This window comes from Pseudomyrmex gracilis, unplaced genomic scaffold (genome assembly GCF_002006095.1).
Source record: "Pseudomyrmex gracilis isolate BER0280 unplaced genomic scaffold, ASM200609v1 scaffold_1269, whole genome shotgun sequence".
NCBI classification, from domain to species: Eukaryota; Metazoa; Arthropoda; class Insecta; order Hymenoptera; family Formicidae; genus Pseudomyrmex; species Pseudomyrmex gracilis.
In genome coordinates this window covers 9024-29254 of record NW_018021853.1, presented here as the reverse complement: position 1 = coordinate 29254, position 20231 = coordinate 9024, and the positions used below count along the sequence as shown (strand labels likewise).

Here is a 20231-nt window from a genome sequence, read left to right as displayed (position 1 = left end):
GAAAACGTTTTATACTATATATCACGTACTTGAANAAAGTAACGTCAATATTACATACACATTACCACCTGTGTTTTTTGCTTCAAATGNCCATAAACATTTCCTGTTTTATTTGAGAATTTTTTGAAGCGTATCTATACTCCTTTTTTATAATACACTATAAACCAAAAATCGACAAATTTTCAAAATTTCCATCCTTTCTATTTCCCAAAAAAAAAATATTTTTGTAAATTCCTCAAATACGTATCTTTGTTTTGTTGTATAGAACACGTAAAAAAAGTTTCAACTAAATAAAAAATGTGTCAGTCAGAAAAGTGTTCGGTTTGTAAAAGAATGTCCCATATACTGTTCAACCAGTTCCAACACCGGTACTAATAAATCTTTTTAAAGTAAGGAGTATACTAGACGGGCGTAGAAGTCAGAATCTTATGTTATTTAAACAATTAGTTATTTCAACAAAAGGATATTTTAAGGATCCGAAGTTTCCAAACTAATAAATATATATTTGGTCATGAGAGCCGTTCGCTAGATGTTGTGCGGAAATTATACGTGTATATACACGTGTATACACGTATATATGTATATATATACATATATACGTGTTTATGTGTAAATTTTTACACGTGAAATTCAAATTGTAATAACAATTCTAAACTTTATATAGGATGCTATACTTGTGCATCTTGTATATGAGAAATCCCAANTACCCCCCTAATTGAAATTAAATTTATATTGCGAAAAAACGTCCCCGGCCAGGAGGCAAACCTGGAATCTCCGGCTTTTCGTGCCGTCGCATTTCCTATTCGGCCACCGAGGCACTTGGAGTTTTTCTTGCAATATTCACACATGTATATTCGAACAACGCCATCTTCCTCCAGCGTTATTTAAACAATAAAAGAATCTTTAAATGTGTAAATTTGTAAATGTTAAACGTGTAAATTTTTACACGTAAACACGTATATATGTATATATATACACGTATATATTCCGCACAACACCTAGCAAACGGCTCTCATGACCGAATATATATTTATTAGTTTGGAAACTTTGGAGACTGAAAAGATTTTTTAATTGTTTAAATCGCGCTGGAGGAAGATGACGTGGTTCGAATATATATGTATAAATATTGCGAAAAAAACTCTAAGTGCCTCGGTGGCCGAATAGGAAAGGCGACGGCACGGAAAGTTGGAGATTCCAGGTTCGACTCCTGGCCGAGGAGTTTTTATCGCAATATAAATTTAATTTCAATTAGGGTGGTATATGGTATTTCTCATATACGAGATGCAAGTATAGCATCCTATATGAATTTTAGAATTGTTATTACAATTTGAATTTTACGTGTAAAAATTTACACGTGAACACGTATATATGTATATATATACACGTATAATTTCCGCACAAGACCTAGCGAACGGCTTTTATGACAGAATATATATTTATTACTTATGTTATTTACTTGTGGGTAAGCTTTGTCTGCTGACCCAATCATTTAAGGCACAAAAGAATTTTCAATTTTTCTAATTATAAATGGCATATCTGTGAAAAAAATTATAATAAATGCGTGTCCTGTTACAATAGAATTATAAATTTGGTCATTGTTAATGATTGCTCCGCATAATCCAAGTTCACTTCGAATAATTATTCTTATTTATGACTCGATCATACCTGCTTATATGGCAGATATAAAGTAACGAATTGCAATATCTTTATGATTTGTTGTTGAGTATAGTCATTTTTTCATACTATATTTATATACGAGTATATATATTGGTACTATATTTAATTATAAAAATTAGAGTGTTATGTCTGATTTAAGTATTAAATTGTAAATTTATCTAAGAAATTATTTTCTACTACTAAACAAATTTTAGGGTATTTAATTTATAAATATAATTTTAGTTAATAATTATTGTACATATCAGTAAAAATTTTAAATTGCAAATTTAAAGATATCAGTTTTGATTAAAATGTTTAGAATTTATAAAATAATTACTTTTTAAACTTTGAAGGCTTATAGTTTAATAATAACTCAAAATCTTTAAGTGTTAATTTTAAAGTATTATACTTAAGGGCGTAACTATGGTTAAGATAATAAAGACAAAATTATTTCAATCAAAACTCAATTTTTTTGTGTAAATTTAGATTTAAAGTTTTTTACAAATATGGATCATGAAATTATTTTAATGTGGATAAATGTTATTAACAAGGAATTAAAGAAGAGAAGGATTATTAGTATCTTAATATTTGAAATTTTAATAATAATGTAAGTTCTGAATTATTTGAAGATAAAAAAACAAAATGGTGGAATTCTTGCTAAGTTTATTATTATTACTGCAAATATTAAAGTTAATTTTTTAATAGAGTGTTGGAAAACTTTTAGTGAGATTTTAATTTTAGTGAAAATTAAACTAATTATAAGTAAAATGGTAGAGTAAGTATAACAGTTGATAAATCATATTTAATGTTCAAATTAAATAAGTGTAATAATTTATCTTGTTTTATTAATGTAGGATTCTCTAATTAAAATTTTCATTTTTTTACTGTTAATTATAGAAACANGAGAAACAATTATTGTAATATTTAAAAATATATAAAATATATTGTTATTATTAAGAATATAAAGATTGGTCTTGTAATCTTTGTAAGATAATAAATAATAAGTTGATGCAATTTCTGTAAAGTTAGTAAAAGTGTCATTGCCTGCCAGTTTATAAATTTGCTTAAAAAAGGTAATCATAAATGGAAAGTGGGGATTCTAACTTTTAAAAATAGAGATAATATTAATATTGAATGTCTTGAATTTAAAATTACTGGGGTGATACTTATGACAAACAATATAGTTAAGGATGCTACAACTTGAACTAAGAGATCAATAAAAATAATTTTTTTTTCTTTAATTGTTATAAGTATGTACCTGATGAATATAAGATTCTTAATTTCTTTAATAAATCAAATTTAGATTATGCTGGATAACATCGTTGTTATTAAGGATATAAAAATTAATAATGATAAAATAATGATATTAGAAAATAAGTTGATTTTATAATTTACAAGTTTATCAAAATTTAAAATTCTGTAAGGTCTTCTTAGTAAGAAGTTATATTAAAGTGTATTGGGCACAGTAATTTTTGAGGTTAGTAGTAATAATTCAAGGTTATTTATTATATTGGTGTAAAGAGGTTGTTAACCTGTTATCGAATTAGTTATTTAATTCATATAAATTGTGAATTGGCAAGAAATAAATATAATAACAGATCTCTTTTATAGAGAGATGGGAGATATAAAATGACATACGAAAGACCTAAGAAAAATATCTCTCTTAATGTCTCTTATCTCATTATTTAATTATCTCTTATTATTTTTTTGATAATTATATGTCTTTATATCTCTCTTATTATATCTTCTATCTGTGCTGTGAATCTCATAAAACATCTAAATTGCGACGTTTTCAATCAGGATAAATTCCTGATTAACGGCGTGGAAATGCGACTAAAACTCATTCGCTCAAAGGATTCTTTCTGTTTCATGGAACTTACTCTACAGACAAAAGTTCATATTGTAGACGCTACCTTGATCATGAGAAAAATAAAAGTAAGCGCTGGAGTTTTATTAGCTCACGCTAAAATGCTGTGCACAATTACTGCAAAGTGTCTTCTCACGAGAGTTGAAGTTAAATCGTTTACGATTCACAGAGGAGTGGTGGAAGAATTGATTGACAACGTCATACTCGGTCAACTGCAGAAGCGGGTGATAATCTTTTTTGTCGAAAATAGTGCGCTTACTAACAATATTATAGTTAATCTGTTTTATTAAAACAATTTAAATATAATGTTTTGCTTTACGTCGATAGAACGCAAGTTCCTACAAGACCGTTACAACCTTCTCTTTTAAGGGATTCTCCTCTCTTCATCGAGGCTTTTCATACTCTTTTCTCAGGAACGGGTATTTATTTTCTAAACAAATGCAATGCTATAAGCAGAGATGCTTATGTGCGCGGATACAAAGTCTTTGCTTTTGATCTCATTTCCGATTTATCGACCGATTTGCGTCGAACATTGAAATCTCGTGCAGAACGGTAATTTGCGAATTGAAGCACAGTTCGAAAAGGCTCTCAAACCGACTATTAACTGCCTAATTTAAGCGAAATTCGTCAGCGTTTTGGAAATCAATTCTTTACGCCAAATCATTGTAGATTATAACGGATAAGTATGATCCCGCTATGCATATGCGTAAAAACAAGATATTTTTCCTTCTTTCATTTTCCCTACTTTTATTTTTTACTGTTACGTCCAAGTGCGCAAAATTTCGGTCCGATAAAACCGTTTACACTTGCTGAACGTACGTTCTCCCTTTTCGGTCAGCCGATTGGGCTGTACCAAGAAGGAAAATGAGAATTTTGGTCGGAAATTGATGATTGGACTGACAGTTATTGATTGTTATTTGGTTATCGACAGTTACCGGTCGTATACACGTACACGCACTCGTAAAATCCAATTAGCTCGTCCTTGAAGGAGAAAGGAAGAAAGAGAGAACAAACGTTCAGCAGGCGTAAACGATCTTGTTGTATCGTGACTCTGAGCATCAGGACGCACCACCGCAAACTCGCAATTTCGCACCTTTGCGATATTAACCGAATTTAATTGGTTATTTGGAGATACGTCGCACTCTGTCGTTTCGTGTCGGAAATAAAGCGCTTCGGGATCTATTGCGCCACATGTTTGCGACGGAGCGATCAAATTCGCAACTCTCGATCGACGCGATTAGAAATGCATGCGACGCGACAAGTTGCAATTAAACCATTTGGTGGCGCGCATGCAAACAGTATACGCAAAATTATTTCGTTGAAGCACCGCGTGAAACACGCGTGCAAGTGGAATCGACTCGTTCATTCGGATATTGTACAATACATATAATCCAACGTGCGGTGATTTAACTCGCGTACAAATCGCAGCAAATCGTCTTGATAAAACACGTTGTCTTCGGTGGTTACCGTTACTCGGCATCGTGAACGCCCGTGTTTGTTGTCGAATTCAATGGTTTTGCTCGAACGTTCCAAATCGTGTATGAGTTCGACAACGCGAGCAATAACGACGGTAACGTTGTCGTGCAAGGTACGGGTATTAGTTGCGCAACGATTGGTGAGCGAACTAAGCATATCGAATTCCGTTCCGATCGTCGCACAGATACAATTGACCAAAGTCGTTTGCGTTGTACGATACGGCGACCGAATTCGTCCATTATTTGACGTTGATCGCCGCGTCGAAACGTTGAATTGTGCCGTTTTAATCGCAACTTGCGCCGTTGAGACATCAAATACTTGAAACAGCAGACTGCCCTGTTGCTCCACGCGGTGGACTTGCGGTATCGCTGGATCGATTTGTTGAGCTCGTTGATCAAACCGTCGTTATCGTGGGTTGATCGAATACCGCGTTCAACTTGATGTGCTCTAATAGCGAATCGCGCAAACAGCTCGAATAAACATCGAGAATGTCCAAACCGTCTATTGTTTCGCGACGTATATTCGGTTCGACGACGTTTCAACACCACACAGAAATCACAAGCAGTGCGTCGGAACCTTGTGCGAACGTTCGTACAATTGAACAAAAGACGAGAAACAAGAGATACCGGTGATTAAGCTCGCGACTGTTATCGCGCGGTCGAATATCCGCGAAACGTTTGAACTGCGAATAAAACGCCGTACTTTATACGTTTCTTCATAATCTTTTGTTTCAACAAGCAACTGCTGTTTGTTTATTATTCGCCGCGATAATATTGTTTCAAAAGAACGAATTCGTGACAACCGTGTTGTTTTGTTCGTTCACAATATATCTCGTTGTATTTACGTCAAAAAAATGGGCGTTGGCGTCACCGTTGGCAACGAATGTATTGCGCGCGCCAACTGTCGGACTCTAGTTTTCAGGTCCAGTTTGTCGCACGCACTCGCGACCGCGGTGGTGTGCCACGCAAATCAACGTCACCGCGACGCAAACGACAAACTACTCAAGTTGAAACCGACCGTTGCACCGGATCATACGGTACACAATTGCTTTTACGAGCCAACGCGCTCAAACAAATAGGTAAAGCATTGATCGCACATCGCGCGAACTGGTGTTTCGGTTTATTTGCTATCGAACACGCGAACTTAACTGCTTGTTATACATCTTTCAATTCGCGAGTGGACAATTCGACGATGGTGCGAGTGTCGTCTTTGATCAACGCGTTGCATCCGTAGAACGTTTGCTGACAATGCAACCACGATTGCGACGGTATAGCGATGGCGTGAGATACGAGTTTGATAATGACAAACAAATGCAATTTTACGACGACACGTTTGTTTATTCTTGGCGTAGACATACCGACGTTCACTCAACACGTGGGTAGCAAATAGAACGTTTTGTTTGAGATAAAGTTCAAAGACAGTTTCATGACGTACAACAAACTCTACCTAAATTCGAGCGTCTCGCTACATATCGACGGTGTCCAGAAAAGAACCGGTTGTGCGTACTGTGTTCAGTGCGTTGTTACGCCAATTGTAATTTGCGCCGATGAACGACATCAATTTGTTCATTATAGCCGTGGTGTTCGCCCAATTTTGCGGTGACATGGTGCGCGTTTATGCGATTAGTTAATACGTTAGAAGTTAAGACTAGCCATCAGATCTCCGCGTTTGATATCGCACAAATACCTCGTTTTTTTGTTTTTGCGCAACAGATCGTCGGTACAATATTCGAACATGTGCTGATACGCTCGTACACGCGTATCAGATTGTCGAAGCACGTTTCCAGCGTTCTATTGATTATTCCGTGCACGTGGTCGTTGCCAAAGCAAGCCGTGATTTAGAAAACGTGTATCCAACAAATCAAATTGTAACAAACAAACAGGTAGTTCATGCTTTTCATCGCACGTGTCCCTATTTGTTTCACAAAGACTATTCCAGATAGTTTTCTCAACAATTCACGCTTTCTATTTTTCCAAGTAGGATGATCTCAAATCAGGTACAAACTCAAAAATCCTTAATGTCGATAAAACTTTCGGGATTATCCTAAACCGGTAATACTAACATATCCTAACAATATTGCCACCAATAGAGGGTTTGTTCCCGATACGGATTCCTGAGGAGCTCACACCCTGAAATACAGTAAGTACTTATAAAATAAAACTTCTTAATTTTTTGTCAAAATTGCAGGAACATGCGATGTTTTTTCACCCAGAAATACGCATACAGAATACCAATCACATTTGCTTCTCAAACGGAAACCGGAGGTAATCTAGGTATGACGCTAAATTACTCTAATTGTTGTGAATTGTGCCTACTTTCTAGTCGAGGAGACCTTTCAAAAACTTCCCAAGTGTTTTTGTCAACAATTCGTTTTTTTATTTTGTAGATACACGACAACCCTATCCTATTCTACAAAAGTGAAACCTATCAATTGTCACTGATATTAAGACTGAAGGTTCTTAACATGGTTTACAACATGCACGCAAAATTCTAGCCACAATTCACAACCCTGCCGCAACTTTATACCTGGTAGGTGTCAACTTTAGTTACCCCAATTCTTGCCAATTCTTACGTTTTCTTATACTAACAAACCTACTGAGTTCATCCCAGTAAATCGGAACAACAATTGTGGTTCCTTACTTAAATGTCATGTTAAACGGGTGACCCACTCACTTTAGGCCATCCTAAAACAAATTTTCCCTGATTGAATTTTACAACAATAAAAAATGAAAACAAAATTAACCACTGAACATACTCAACGAACAATGCAGAACAGGGCCTTATGCATCCTGTTGCAAATCTCGAAATAAACTTAATTTATTTGCTGGACTGATTGTTCTTTTGGACGCTTTCGCATTCTGTTTTAATTACTCACTTTGTCGATGTTGATCTGCGATATCTAGCCCCTGTTTCTTTTCCAGGCAAGCAACGACGTTGGAGTTCTTCCCTTTCTGCCAAAAGCCGTTCAAACTTATGGGATCGCGCTGCCGCTGTGGAGACGGCCGCGTCGAACTACCGGTCCAACTCAGAAACAACCGATTCATTTAAAAGTTGGACGACTCAACTCCGCTTCCCGAAGTCTTTGGTCGCACAGTTCCGTTAATGTCACGCGTCGAGTTTGTTTCGAGTGCTTACTGCACGACGCTGTCGATAATCGCCCGCTGCTGCTCGCACCGTTAATTGTTTCAATGCGCGCAACTAGTCAAATTGTACATTGCTAATGTCAATCCGTACAATTCAGACGTATAGCATTACGATCGATCGATCTTTGTGGAAAACATTGTAAGAAACATATGTTTACATGTAAAGATACGATACAGATAAGAGCGATATAACACACACCTACATTGTCGTTCAACTCACTTTGATCGGCACACGCAATCGTAACGACTATACAGTGTTCATTTTCTCTGGAAATCACGTATAACACCGTCATTGTGTTAAGTTCCTCCTATTTCTTTGTAAGTGATTCCTTTGCCGCCAGCAATTTTGGTTTTTTACACAAAATCAACGGTACCTCTTATTTGATGGTCCGAGAACAAATTTTTCTTTTTAGTTCTAGTAGCCGCGACCGATCAGGACGTAACACAACGTGCATTTGTAGAGATATATCAAAATATTGCTATTGTAGAAAGCGTGTACATGCGAAGGTTGTTGCGCCTACGCAGGGACCGCAAACGATTGCTAGTGTCGCTTCGGTGGATCAAAACCAGCCGAACAAAATTTACCAATACGTTCGTTGCGCAATCGTGTGTCCGCAAAGAAAAGAATACGAGCGATTCGCATTCCAAACGTACTTTCGTCGTTTTAAAAAAAATTTGATACGCGACGTAACGACGGTTGCAACTGACACTTAGCGAAAACGACGACGAACACTTAGCGAAAACGTTTGTTGCAATGGAATTCGAGTTCAATGGTAAAGGCGAAGCGCGAGAAAGTGAAATCGTCGCCAACAAAATCGCTCCGACAATTTCCAAACCGTGTACGTTTCAGAAATGTGCACAAAACGGTTACTCGACAAACAGTAGCGTGAATGTACAATTTGATCAAAGAAAATTCAGTAATTGACGGAGCACTCATAGTCATGTAACCGATCGAACACGCAAAGTAGAAGATTCCCGCAACGATAAACGTGCCTGTGTTCTGCAACGAATTCCACATGGCCGCGTTGGATGAACTGTTTGCTGTGCGCAGTACAATTCCGCGACGGTGCTTGAACAACTCGACGACGTATTTGTTCAAAAGAAACAAAACGCAATGGTACGTGCAAACTTTTGGTTGGTACTTATCTACCGTTGTCCACTTTTCGCGCAATGTTTCCGCGATGAATCAATAGCGCGTATCACAAAATTTGTGGTCAAAAAAACAAGTATCGCCTTTGCTTCAAACGGTAGCAATAGATTAAGGAAATAACGGACACTTTGCACAACATCCCACACTTGATGTAAACAATTTCGCTTCGAAAAGCGCGCTTGGTTTTGTTTTGTTTGCTAATGTTCCCAATTCAATAATTTGCACAGAACCGACAGATTGCTTGAACGCTCGACGATACGCGCGGTACTCCTACCAATGACTCGCGCAACGATTTGCACAGAATCGACAAGGCGTGCGACAACATACGCTACGTTGAATACCGTTTAATGCGTGGCGTTAACATCTACAAAAAGCGTTATCGAATCGCAATACAACGCGACGTGTGGCGTTCCAAATGGCAAAACGTACGACGCGGCGCGTGGCGTTGTAACCAACAAAACGTACAACGCAGAAACATTGATCTCAATCGATCAATTGCGACGAGAACAATCCAAGCACGAGAAAAACTAACACGCTTTGTTTCGCACCGTATTCGACGTTGGTTTGTTAGAGAACAAATACGATGATGCGATTTAGACCGAGATCTGCGTTCAATATCTCGTCGACCAAGTGCTTTAATACGGCAATTCCTTTTTTTATATGCAAATGATGTTGACGCTTGTAGAGAACGATTCGAAGTTTGCATGGGACGTCGCTGGTTCGGTAGCAATCGAAACATTGCTTTACGCTTTACGATGTCAAGACAACGAAGCAGCAAACGCTCAGCGTTCTTATGACCAAACAATAACGGACAAACCAAACGGTTGCGCAGAACCGCGACGTTTAGCAAGTGCGAATGCATATACGTTTTAAGCAATCGAGCGTACACGGCGATTCTCTAATAGTGCGACGACGTCGTAACGCGAAACAACGGAGTGGACGCGCGCAACGAGCGAACAACGCAACGACAACGACGACAAATTGTTCGCGTACGCGGTGCTAATGTTGGCTCACAGCGGCAAGAGACTGTCGGACATACCGAGCCTTGGTGGCAATTGAAACAATTATTTTGACATAAAACGTGCGCTATATTCGTGCACGAAACGTCTCAAATGGAACGATGTAAACTTCACTTAAATGAGGCGACCGCATCGCTGTCGTTGGCGACTCGTTTGCACACGTTGGTTTGTGGTGCGACAACAGGTCATTAAGCATTCCGTTCAATGTGACGTCAAAGGGCGCAATGTTCACTCGCGTGTACTCGTTAACAACCGGTACGTCCAACCCAAAGGACTAAACTGTCACGAGTTTCAAGCATGTTTGCCGGACGCCGTGCAAACGGCAAACCTGTGATAGAACTGCGCGAAACGATAAACTATGCGTCGCGCGCGCAAACAAACAGTTACGTAAACACGTACCTGTAATTGTTCGTTTGCGCGCACATCAATCACGTAAGACCAAACTCGCGTTAATCACGAGACGAGCGTCGTTGTTGCGACTGTTGTTAAACGCATTGAACAAAAACGCTGCGTTTAGCTGTCATTTAACAAACGTTTTGATCTGTCGAACTAACATCTTAATCCGTCGAACGAACGTTCTAGTTCGTCAAACGATCATCTTAGTCCGACAAACGAATCTTTGGTACCGACGCGTCAACAAACGACCATATGGGTTGCAACGGCGACGATTGTTTCGTCACAGATGAGATATATTTGGCGGTACAATACTTGAGCTCACTGCGTGTAGCTTGCGGCGATTAGTTTTATTTAAATCAGATCGACACGTCGGAATCTTTAAACATGGATCAATCGACGAACCTTTCTTTAAGGCGTCGACCGACTCAGTGTTCGTCAGCGTAACATCGAGCAACAAAACGTTCGCCACCCCCTCCGGTTTTTCGTCATGTCTGTGTTAACGTGCGAGTACCGTCGGAATCGATAAATGTTCGACAAAACAACCGTCGTCGTTCGCGAAGCGAGCGCGCAAACAGACATCCAATGTCGAGGTCGCGCGAAAAGTTGTAGATGTGCTGCGCCAAGTGCCATTTCGCGTTGACGACCGCGCTAAGTTACGTTCGACATAATGATACCCTCGCCGCAAAATTACAAACGCCAGAAAAAAGTTATGGTTATAACACACCTAGATTTGACGAGACACCTGATCGATTTTACCAAATGCTTTCTTCGACCTAAGCGTCAAAGATCCGGTGGACGAAACGGCAGTGCTATTGTTACTTACAACAATGCAATGCGACACAAAATTTTGATCGACAACGTTACGCTTCTGCAAATAGTTCTCGTATACAATGTGTTGCCGTCGCACAACAACGACGCCGCGCGAAAAAAGCTCAACAGCAATTTGTACAATCGGTTTTACGATATAATGTATAGCGCGCGCGTTTAATCGGACTGTCGCCCGAGAAAAAAGAATGGCGCAATCGTAAAGTTTAAACTGATGGAATTTATTGTTCAACGTTTGTATCCGAACGAGTACTGTCCGCGAAGGAATGCGAAGCCGTTGACACGAATTGCATCGATCAAGCAAATCTCTTGTAATATGTGAAAACGCGAGTAAACGCCAGTATCAATTGTGTCATATCAAACATTAGTTACCTACTGTCACTAAACCGAACAATAATGCATCGACGGCACCAAAATAAACGTATATTCGATATAACGCAGTGTTGATTCATTGTCCTTTTTTGCATTTGCCACCAAAGAGACAAGGTTTACGATTTGCACATTCAACCGTACGACTTCGAATCGTCGGCAAATGCGATCGACAAAAAGTATCTTTCGCTCAGTTGTAACTCCAAAAAAAACCCTCGATCTGTCGTTCGCTTAAAGCAAACGGAGCGAGCGTCACATCGGACCTTTTACCCACGAGCTACGGTAAAAATAAAAAAACAAAAATAAGCAACTTTGTTTACAACGCGCTACGTTGGATCGCGTGTATCTAACGAATCTAAAAATCCACGCAACCGCGATAACGCAACAATACGTTGAACATGTTGCTACGCTCAAAGCGGCACTGGCAACAACGCAACAAGAACGCGTTGTGTGACAACGACTACAGACGCGATTGCGCGGATTCCGAACTCGATTTGGTAAGTGCGTCGTCGAAGCAAACGGAAGAACCGCGAAATTTGCGTTTGACTCGGTGTACCACAATCGAGCGGACTAAACCAAACGCCCGAATCGCGTCGATTTATCGAAACGCACCGATCGCGCAGATTGTCTCGATTGTTTGAATTGAATCAATCGCGCGTCAATTTGCGACGAGTACGGTAAGTATTTAAACATCGACGTCGGTGGTCCGTTTGGTCACAATGCGACAAAACGTTCCGGGACGACAATGTCTCATCGGACAACGCTTTGAACGACGAGCATTGAGACGTTCTGCCATAATGCGCCGTCGAGCTATTGGGCGCCACTCGCGCGGAAGTGTCGCTACTACCGTACAAATACGCTAACGTGCCTATGTTGATAACGGTGCAACGAGGACTTCCCGTGATCGATTCGTTCATTAAGAAAGGCGGTATATTGAAGAACATTTCGCAATTGAGCAAGAGCTATTTGTACTATCTGACTACTTACTCGTTAAAAAAACACATTTTGCGGTTACAATCAACTCGTGCCGTATATGCGTGAAAACGCGATACGCTTCCCGCGTCACCACGTTTGTGCATTATTCGGTTTCGACGAAACGCGCGATCACAACCTTGTACGGTTTCGACCCAACGACAACGGATGCACGTATTGGTCGGGCGAACGCGTGCTGTGACGTACCGTTCAACTTTGATTGTATTAAAACACGATCCGTGTATTCACAACGGTAGCGTTGTAATTGTTTCGCAAATATACATTACCGAATCAAACAAGAGCAACGATTCCATACACGTGTCGCCGTATAATCCTGGCAACTTGAAAGCCGAGTTTGACGAAGACGTGTACACGTGGATGATTGTACGCGGAATCGAATCGTTGTTGAAATTGCAAGCGTGCATGTCTCGAACGTTACTGTTCGGCAATCAGTTGCACTCCACGTGCTTCCAATTAATGACTTATCACTTATTCTCGCGCCTAATGTGCGACACGTCGTCGCAGCGCGTTCGTCGTTTGTCGAACAGCGTAGCGGTACGTTCGGTACAACGGAGCGTAAGTGGACAAATTTTATTGCGGTAAAACCATTGTTTTTTTGCAAACTCAATAATGACCGATTCATGGAAGCTCTGTGTCGCGCGATGCGCACATTCGGTCTTTAGATGCAAATTTAAAAACGCGCGTCAATACGTCGTTACGCTACTTGCGTCAAAATTCAAACGCGGAATGAATGTAGACGCTTGGATCAACGAATCGATTTGGAATCGCGCGTAACTCGACGATATGATATGCATAGCAGCAACTACTGATCTAGGTAAAAGATGCAGCGATTGCGCGGTGCTTAACAAGCAATTTGTAGAATCGGTTTTATGACAGAATGTGTAGCGCGCGCGGTTAATCGGACAATTGTCCAAAGAAAGAAGGCGTAGCGATCGTAACGTTTAAACTGGTGGAATTTTTTGTTCAACGGTAGTATCCGAACGTACGAGTACCGTCCGCGAAAAAATGCAACACTGTTGACTCGAATCACACTCGCATTGATCAAGCAAATCTGTTGGAATACGTGAGAACGCGAGTAATCGAAGCGTATGCCAATGTCAATTCCGCTATAGCGAACATGAGTTAACGTTTGCTTACTGTCACTAAACAAAACAATGATGCAGTGACGGCACCATAATAAACGTATATTTGATGTAACGCTGTGTTAATTTATTGTTCCTTTTTTGCAATTGCCAGCAAGAGAACAAGAGTTTACGATTTTCAAATTTATTTGATGTTTTCTTTACATATCCTAGTGGTTTTTAATTGTCGTTGTTCTCGTCCTCCTCAACAATGCTTTGCTTCTTCTTTACTCTGCGCGTCATCTTTTACATAATTTTGGCAAAAGTTTTTGTGATTTATTCACTCTCTAAGTCCTTCCAAGTCTCTAGCACAACACGCGACTCTCGATGTCGCCGCTGTTTTTCGACGCGTTGTTTTTGCGCTCGAAAACCTGGCCAGAGCAACGTTGTCGGGACTGTTTTTCAGCTGCGAGTTCAGCAATTTGAACTTGGCGTAAACAATCGAGATCTTGACGTGCAACGTGCGTTCAATTAGACGCTCGAACAGCTGACGAGCGTTTTCGTCGTGCCCTGAGCGATTTTAAGGTCAATGTACGATCTCCACAGCAGTCCCGGCATGTTAGATCGCGGCCGCGCGACGGCAAATTTGTAGATTGCGCGGGCGCAATCGATCTCATTCAAACGCGTTTCCAGCTCGGCAAATCGCAACACCGTAGCGCAATTCTCCGGAACAAACTCGAGAAACTTCACATACAACTTGCGACATCGATCGAAACTCCTCAAGCTGCGTTTCCAGATCAATGTAACTTTGATAGAGCTTGTCTGTCGGACAGATGCCCAATGCCAGATCCAACGTTTTTTTGGTTTTGCGAGGTTCTTTTGTCGGATCTCGACAACGTACGCGTAAGATAACTAGATCTTGGAAAAAGTGAAACGTTTGAGCGGTATAAGTTTCAGGCACACTTTGTACACCTCACGGCAACGTTCGATGTCTTTCGTTTCCAGTTCCTCAAAGATGGCATATTTGATCCAAAGGTAAATGTACCTATGCCAGCACTGTTTTTTCTTGGTGGACCAAACTTTAACGATCGCTTGTTTGTACGTCTTGTGAATCACATTGGAGTTACTTACAAGATAATCGAACCACGTGTGGTAGGTAGACGGATTCTCCTTCACTCTCTGCTCGTACTGATGTTTCCGCTTGCTGATCACGTCCTCGATTCCCAGGCAATCGCCGTACTTTTTTTCGTGAAATGTATAAAGCTTGTATAAGCCTTGTAAATTTCTTGACTGCTTCTTTTTGACAGATGTTCTAAAGTGTACTTGTAGATGATACGCGCGCGAACGTGTTTTTGTTGATCTTTCTCGAACTTGGCACAAGCCGGAAACAACTTTTCGTCCAGACTTTCGTCTTTGTAAAAAGTTCTCCGCTTGTTCGTAAACGGCGCGCGCGCCTCTGATAAATCCGTGAGGCTCCTCCGTACTTTATCCAATGCTTTATCGGAATGTACCGTAATAAACCGCTCGTAAAATTGTCGAGCGCGATTAATCTTTTTGTCGCAGCACAAACTTCATATTTGTTTGCCAGGCCTTTGAACGTCCGGTTCTCATTTCATTCATTGCTCGATCACTTGACGCGCACAGGCAATGTTTTCCAGAGATTCTTACATGTACGTATATTTGTACCAAAATTGATTTGCTCGTGGCAGCAACGTAACCGCACAATCCCACAGATTTTTGGCGTAATTGACATGCCTGTCGCGCATCTCCATCTCCATGTAGTTGAAATACACAGAGATATATTCCGATAATCTACTTCCAGCGCTCGTTTGTTAATAGATTTCGCCCGTTGAATCTGTTTCTGACTTTCTTCTCATTGAGCGTACTTTATCCAGTTAGAAATGATCATACGATTCTTGCGTATGACATCTTCGAACGCTTTGCGATTTTAATGTTGATAATTAGCAAGTTTGTGAGGGTCCAAGATCTTCTGTTTTAAAGGTAAAGGCAGAATCTCCAAGTCACATTCTTTTGCTTCACGAAGCAGCTGCACGGCGGTGATCTTTATCTTCGCGGGCGCCTAGTTTTTTATCTTTGCCACAGTGAGCATCTTCTGTGATTTTTCCGTCTCTGTGTGAGAATTTTACAGTATATTTTGTGGCACTTTGTGTTAATTTTTCTGCAATATGAAAAAAATACAATAAAATGGATACTACTTTTGAATTCTTTTCTAGGGTAAAAAATTCTATCCGCGATACGTACACGTCTCAATTAGAAAAATATAAGAATATCAAGATTTGATATAAAACCTCGAATTGATTTGTTCGATATTTAGTCAAATGTTTGTAAAAAAATATCAACTTTCAAAAACGTACAAGTAAGAAAACCTTACAAAATATTAATGTCTAATGAAGTTTTAAATTATAAATGAACTTATTTTCGGAAATCATTATCTTACCATTAGTCATTTTTACATCCCTTATAACAACGATATTATCCAGCATACTCCAAATTTGATTTATTATAGAAATTAGTACTTTCATAATCATCAATTACATACTCATAATACTTAAAGAAAAAAAAATTACTTTTACCTATTTTGTAATTCAATTTCTAGCATTCTTAATTATATTGTTTGCTATAATTATCAACCCAGTAATTTTAAATTTGAGACATTCGATATTATCATTATCTTTAATTTTAAAAGATTGAATCACCTCTTTCCATTTATGATTAACTTTTTTAAGCAAATTTATAAACTGGCAGGGAATTGCACTTCTACTAACTTTTCAGAAATTGCATCCATTTAATATTTTTTATTTTACAGAAATTACAAGACCAATCTTTATATTCTTAATAATAACAATATATTCTATATATTCTTAAATATTACAATAATTGTTTTTCCTGTTTATATAATCAACATTAAAAAAATAAAAATCTTAATTACAGATTCCTTCAGTAATAAAACAAGATAAATTATTATACTTATTTAAGTAAAACATTAAATATGATTTATATACTGTTTTACTTACTCTACAATTTTACTTATAATTAGTTAAATTGTGAGTAAACCTAAAATCTTACTTAAAGTTTTCATCGCAGTAGCAACAACTTTATTTTAATATTTGCATTAATAATAATAAACATATCAAAAATGCCACCAGTTTGTTTTTTTATCTTCAAAAATTTCACAACTTACATTATTATTAAAAATTCAAATATGATGATAGTAATAATCTTTCTTTTATTTAATTCCTTGTTAATAACATTTATCCACAGTAAAATAATTTCATGATCCACATTTGTAAAAAACTTTAAATCTAAATTTACACAAAAAAATTAAGTTTTGATTTAAATAATTCTGCCTTTATTATTTACGCCCAGAATTATAATACTTTAAAAATTTTAAGTAAGTAGTAAACTATAAGCCTTCAAAGTTTAAAAAATAATTATTTTATAAATATTAAACATTTTAATTGAAACTGATATCTTTAAATTTGCAATCTTAGATTTTTACTATTAAATATACAATGATTATTAACTAAAATTATATTCATAAATTAAATACCCTTAAATTCCTTTAGTATTAAAAAAATATTTTGTAAATAAATTTACAATTTATTACTTAAATCAGACATAGCACTCTAATGTTTATATTTAATTTTACTACCAATATATTAAATTTACTATAAATATATAATGAACAAATGACTATATTTAACGAATCATAAAGATATTGGAATTCTTTCCTTAATATTTTCCATATGAACTGGTATGATCGAGTCATTAATGAGAATAATTATTCGAATTAAACTTGAATTATGCAGAGCAATCATTAACAATGATCAATTTTATAATTTTATTGTAACAGAACACGCATTTAATATAATTGTTTTTATAGTTGTGCCATTTATAATTAGAGGATATTGTATTTTTTTTGTCCTTTTAATAATTGGGTCAGCAAACATAGCTTAGTCACGAATAAATAACTTAAAAGTTTGACTTTTATTTTCGTCTATTATACTTTTTACTTCGAAAAGATTTATTAGCTCCGATGTTGGAACTGGTTGAACAGGATACCCTCTTCTCTCTTTAAATATAGTCTACAGAGGTTCGTCAGTAGATGTAACAATATTCCTCTACATATTGCAAAAATTTCTTCAATTATGGGAGCTATTACTTTATCTCTACAATTATTAATATAACTCATACACATTTTTCTGTAGACAAAACTCCTTTAATAGTCTGATTATTCTTACTTACAACTAGTCTGCTTGTTTTATCATTACCTGTGGTAGCTAATGCAATCACCATGCTCTCAACAGATGAATAATTAAGTACCTCATTTTTTAACTTTTAAGGAAGAGTACATTTAATTCTTTACCAACACTTAATCTGATTTTTTGTACATCCAGAAGTTTATATTTTAATTTTACTACAATTTGGAATAATCTGTTATATTATTATAAGTAAAAAAAGTAAAAAAGAAACATTCGGATTCTTAAGAATACTTTATGCAATAATAGCAATTAGATTTCTAGGATTTATTGTATGAACCCATTATATATTTTGAGTAGAAACAGATGTTGACGTGCTTATTTCACCTCAGCGACAATGATCATTGCTGTTCCCACAAAAAGTAAAGTCTTTAGATAAATTACTACCTTGTATGAAAATAAAATAAATATATTAGGAGGGTATTTGGGATCTCTCATATACGAAATGCAAGTATAGCATCCTATATGAATTTTAGAATTGTTATTACAAGTCAAATTTTACGTGTAAAAATTTACAAGTGAACACGTATATATGTATATATGTACACGTATAATTTCCGCATAACACCTAGCGAACGGCTCTTGTGACCAAATATATATTTATTATTAGTTTGGAAACTTCGGAGCTTTAAAAGAGTTTTAAATTGGTTAAAATAAATATAACTCCCACTTTTTTATGACCTTTGTAATTATATTTGTAATTATCTTTACCATAAGATGATTAACTGGTTTTATACTATCAAATTTATCACTTGATATTGTATTACATGATACATACTACCTTGTAATCTGTTTCCATTATGTCCTATCTATAGGAGCTGTATTCTCAATTATTTCAAGATTCATTCACTGATTCCCTCTTATTACTGGTTACGCTCTCAATAAGTTTTGATTAAATATTTAAGGTTTAACAATATTTACTGTTGTAAACATAACTATTTTTCTTCACCATTTCTTAGGACTTAGAGGAATATCTCGCCGATACAGAAATTACCCTGACACATTTATTTTATGAATTATTATTTAATCACACAAAGATGTTTACTTATTTTAATTATAAGATTAATTTTACTTCTTTTTATTAGGTGAGAATCTTTAGCATCCAAACAAAAAATTATTTTTATATTCCACCAAATGTTATTTATTAAATGAATACCATTTTATTCTCCTATGTTTCATAGTTACAATAAAATTCCTTCAACAAATTAATTTAATATGGCAAAAAAATTGCTATTGTGTTAAATACCATATATGAAATCCAAATTTTGATTAAAAAGTAATACATGAATCATAGGCCTTTAAAATTCTACTACTCTAATCTACGATATAATAATCTTTTTTCACGACTTTACAATAATAGTTTTATAGTTGTTAGTACAAAATTAAGTTTTTTATTTATCTTATTATTCTAATACAATAATCATACTAATTAATTTTTCCTAGAAAGAAACAGTATTGAAATCTTATGGACTGTTGTTCGTACGATTACAGTAATTTTTATTGTTATTCCATCTATTAAAATTTTGTATTATACAGATGAAATATTAATAAACAACATAAACAGTAACGCCCTAAGTCAGCAATGATACTGATCATACGAATATTCTGGTATTATAAACATAGAATTTGATTCGATTATAGCAAACAAAAACAAGTTTTCTTCCAACCTATTAGATGTTGACAACCGTTGCGTTATTCCTTTTAAATACCCTATTCGAAGAGTAACCACATGTACAGATGTAATTTACTCATAAACTGTTCCAGCCCTAGGAATCAAAATAGATTCTACCTTAGGCCGACTACATCAAAAAATAATCTGAATAAATGGACCTGGATTATTTTAAAGTAGAAAATAAGGCCGATACGAGCAGTGAGAACCGGTTGGTCGTGTTCAAATAGAGACTTTATTTAGTATAATATACAAACGTTTCGGTCCCAACAATATTGGACCTTCCTCAGTGTATAAAAGTTAGATCTAATAATAGAAAAAATAATA

General features: G+C 36.8%; 2 pseudogenes; one reads left to right on the top strand and one right to left on the bottom strand.

The window, feature by feature from the left end:
* Positions 1–14195: 14195 nt before the first annotated feature.
* LOC109862023 lies at positions 14196–16459 on the bottom strand (annotated as a pseudogene).
* Positions 16460–18572: 2113 nt separating this feature from the next.
* LOC109862022 lies at positions 18573–20055 on the top strand (annotated as a pseudogene).
* Positions 20056–20231: the final 176 nt, after the last annotated feature.